This window comes from Enhydra lutris, unplaced genomic scaffold (assembly GCF_002288905.1).
Source record: "Enhydra lutris kenyoni isolate GAN:26980312 unplaced genomic scaffold, ASM228890v2 scaffoldscaffold498, whole genome shotgun sequence".
In the NCBI taxonomy this organism is placed as follows: Eukaryota; Metazoa; Chordata; class Mammalia; order Carnivora; family Mustelidae; genus Enhydra; species Enhydra lutris.
In genome coordinates, this window is record NW_019154582.1 from 6,615 (window position 1) to 11,165 (window position 4,551).

General features: G+C 40.0%; 1 pseudogene across 1 annotated transcript; it reads right to left on the bottom strand.

The window, feature by feature from the left end:
• Positions 1-3,397: 3,397 nt before the first annotated feature.
• LOC111140311 lies at positions 3,398-4,349 on the bottom strand (annotated as a pseudogene). Its single transcript, XR_002640141.1, has one exon. The product of XR_002640141.1 is annotated as an olfactory receptor 6C2-like (transcript).
• Positions 4,350-4,551: the final 202 nt, after the last annotated feature.

Here is a 4,551-nt window from a genome sequence, read left to right on the forward strand (position 1 = left end):
AGAAAAAAGAAAAGAAACCGAAGACATTGCTTAGGGGTGGGATGGTAAAGTAAGTGTAGCTTTTAAAAGGCAACAGGAGGGATGTTTATGGTGTTGGACATGTCCAGTATCTGGACTGTGCTGGTAGATACATGAACCAAGACAATGTGATAAAATTGTACAAGAGGTAAACACACACACGAGTACTAATAATATTGGAGAAATCTGGAAAAGATTAGTGGATTGTATTAGTCAATATCCCGATTGTGATATTAAACTATAATTTTGCAAAATGTTATCATTGCAGGAAAATGAGCAGTGTACACAAATCTTCCTATTTCTTATAACTGCATGTGAATCTATAGTTATTCCAATAAAATTTTCAATTAAAGAAGAAAAGGATAGTTTGGGAGGTTTGAGTGATGGTGTTTCATAAAAAGTAGCACATTCTCTGATTTTTTCAAAAAATGGATATTTAATTTCTAATTGTAGTGAAACAAAAATAGTAATACTAAAGGCTCATGAAAATGCAAAGACACTGGGTCATTCATGCATTGTTAATGGGAATGTAAAATGGTATAATCACTCTGGAAAACAGTTTGTCAGATTCTTGTAAAACTAAATGTGCGATTACCATACAACCCAGCCATTGTGTTCTTAGGCACTTAACCCAGGAAAATGAAATCTTATATTCATACAAACACCTGTACATGAATTTTCAGAGAAGTTTTATTTGTAACAGCTAAAAACTAGAAATGGGACACCAGGAAAATGGCAGGATAAGAGACCTCTGATTCTCCTCCCTTTGCCCATAGACACCCTGAATAAACAGCTACATGCAGATCAATTCCCTCTGAAAGATCCAGAAACTAACTGAGACACTCCTACAATACAAGGCAACTGAAAAAATAGCCACATCAAAATAGGTGGGAAAAGCTAAGACACTCTCACCATAAACTCCACCCCACATAGCACCTTACAATCAGGTGAGAACCCCTAACACCAGCTTTTCCCAGAAGAGCAAAGGGCTTACACCACACATCTAGGGCCTCAGCTTATAGGGTTGACAACCAAAGGATTGGCTCCTAACTTGCCTGTTCTAGGAGCTGAGAGGCCCATCATAGACTAAAATCAGAGACGGGCATTAAAGCAGCATGCAAAAACTTTCCTCAGCTCTTCCCCCTGGGTCAACTGGCAAAAATGGCCAGCTCTCAGTTTCTCCATAGAAGGGATTAGACCATACATCTAAAGTCTCAACTTGACCAGCTGCTACCTTGACGGTCTGGCTTTTAACTAGCCTGCATCTGGGATCTGACAGACAGGAACTCACTACTCTCCTAGGAGTCTGAATAAGCCAGTGGCCACTTTCTGTAGCTCCTTCTCCCCCTGGCTTGCTCCAGAGACAGAACCAAGTCTCCAGCTAACCTGCCTGTCTCTGAGATCCAACAGCCCTCAGCTTTCATTAGGCCTTTGAGGATGACAGACAGTAAAGCAACAGTTTTAAAGAGTGTGGTCTGAATGAGAGTGTAGCCATTTCCCACAGGGCCTCTACCCAACTCAGCGAACAGTGAATAGGGGATTCACTCTCCCAGCTGCTCACTGAGGAGAGAAGGAATTGGACCACGCATCTAGCGTTCCCCACTTTTCTAGCTTCTGCTAGAAAGACTAGTTTCTATCCTACCTGTCACAGGGACTAACAGGGTTTGGCATACTTTAGTTTCCCAGGGCATACTAGAAACAAAGATAGTGGTTTGGATGAGCACAAAGGTTCAAGAAGTACCCAGAATCTCGCTGGGCTGATAGGTGAGTTCATCTCCTACACTAGTCTGGTTCATGAGGCCAGGCTGTGAAAATTGGCAGAGGTGGCTATTTCATCTAATGCACAGAAACCAGAAACCCTGGGAATTCCTGCTTTTAGATGAGGCTCAGAAATTATCTTCTTTGGAGAAAGAAGGGACAAAGACACAGCTGTCCTTGGAAGATCATAACCCCTAGGACAATTTATAATCAAACCATTCCCAGGCCGAAAAAAAAAAAAATCTAAATCAGCCATTATTTTTTGAAGTCTAAAATTCTTCCCAATCAGATTATGTCTTGAGTATAAGTAATTCTCAAATCAAGCAGGAAGGAGTGTATGTGCTCAAATCAGACATATTGAAAATCAAATGAATAGCATGTGCATGCCATGTGGGATGTGACAGGAACCACTTCCCATTAGGGCCAGTTGTCTTCAGGTGGGAGCCACTTCCTCCATGAATCTACAAACACAATAACTGAGCCAATTTTAATCCATTTTTTTTTAAATTATCAATTGCACTCATTTTCCTCTTTAACTTTCCTAATTATGAGTTTTGTTAGCTTTTGCTGCATACAGGGTCAACCATAATTTAGCTTAACCTGACAGACAGCAGCAGCTCCCACACCTAAAGTCACATTAAGAGAAAACATCTCTTCCATGTAGGGAGAAAATTTGGTAGTGGGGTCACCTACCTTTCAGCAATCTATAGGGATCAAGGCTTAGCAACATCAATTACAGGGAAATAAACCAGAACAAATCTAAAAGTTCTGGGATGCCTGGGTGGCTCAGTCAGCTAAGCCATCTGCCTTCAGCTCAGGTCATGATCCCATCATTCGGGGATGAAGTCCCGCATTGGGATCCCTACTTGGCGGAGAGCCTGCTTCTCCCTCCCCTTCTGACTCATGCTCTCTTTCAATATTTCTGTCTTTCTCTCTCAAATAAATAAATAAAATCTTTTTAAAACTTTTTAAAGTTTTGCATCTTATTTCTATTTTAAGAAAGAGTTAAAAGCAATTTTGTTGATAATATTAGATACACCCTAACCACCTGCAGTTACACTGAGCTATTTACACCTCTAAAACCAATAGACCCAAAGAGAGAACCAGCTTACTGTTGGTTCATTTACATAAAAGATCCAATTAATGAAATATCTTATTTTTCACTTGGCTATAGTTTTATGACTTTATATAATTTCAGAACAATTTACTTCTAAAATTTCAAACCCTGAATACATAAAATGGTGACGGTTTCTATCCTTTCTTAGTATCAGAAAACTCAAGCATAAGAATGTACCATGAATAGTAATTATTATTATCTGATTGACAACTTTTTTATTCTTAAAGACTTTGTATTCTGTGATTTATGTATACTGGGCTCTCCATAAATGTTGTGTGAATTGAATTCATGAAAGACCACTGAGTAGAAAATCAAGGAAGATATTCTTCAGCATGATATAGAGAACTAAAAGAAATTTTCAAAGAGTGCAAAGTATTGTATTGCAAAGTAATATAGTACCCAAATGGATGAAAATTAGTATAAACTAGATCACCATATGTAGAATTCTATAGAAAATATTTCTGCAATTGTGGGAAATTGAACTAGAAGACCAAGAAGTTCCACTTAACCACCAAAGCTCTGTTTCTGTAACCTCAATCTCGATAGAGCATCCCTCAGAGCCCGATGGACCTGCTTGTTCCGCAGAGTGTAGATGACAGGGTTCAGCAGCGGGGTCACCACCGTGTTCACAAGGGCAGCCTCCCTGTTGGAGTCCAGCCTGTTCGTTTGCTTTGGTTTCACGTATATAAACACACAGCTGCCATACATTAGAGAGAGGACAAGGAGGTGAGAGGAGCAGGTGGAGAAAGCTCTCTGTTTCTCCTTGGCTGATGGGAGTTGCAGGATTGTGACTACTATGTTGCTGTATGCAATGATGGTTATGATAAGAGATGTTATAAGGATAAACAAAGCGAGGACAAAGGTCAGCATTTCAGTAGGTCTGGTGTCAGAACAGGAGAGATGAATCAGGGGGCCAAGGTCACAGAGAAAGTGGGGGATGACATGGGGGCCACAGAAGGACAACTGGAAAACCTTCACTACCACCCCAGTGATAAGAGGGAAGGCCAAAGAGAAGCAGGCAATGACCAGGAGGAAGCAAGTCTTTGGGTTCATGATGGTCAGGTAATGCAGAGGCTTGCAAATGGCCACATACCGATCCAGAGACATCACTGCCATGAGGAAGAAAATTATTGACCCAAAAAAAAAAAGAAAAGGCTTGTATGAGACAAGCAGTAAAGGAAATTGCTTGCCTTCCCAACAAGAAGATAGACAGCAGTTTAGGAATAACTGAGGTGATAAAACAGCATTCAGAGAAGGAGAATGTGCTGAGTAAAATATACATTGGTGTCTGGAGGCGATGGTCAACCCAAGTGATGATGATGATCACCACATTTCCTGTGATAGAGGCCAGGTATGCCAGCAGATGGATCAGGAAGAAGATATTCCCTAGGGCCTGGATGGCAGGAAACCCTTCCAGAATGAATTCTTGGGTTGTTGTCTCATTCCTCACCTCCATAGTGATCTCCATTTCTCTATCATCAACTCTGCTGGATCTGTCAAACAGAAAATGCTACCACCAAAGAATAAAAATTTAATTGATGGCCACTAATTAAAAAGCAATAAATACTACTTGCAGCTACAATTCTGAATGAGGAATCACTTTATATAATTTAAATGTTATATTATAAATAATTTTGAAATTCGTCTATTATTAAATT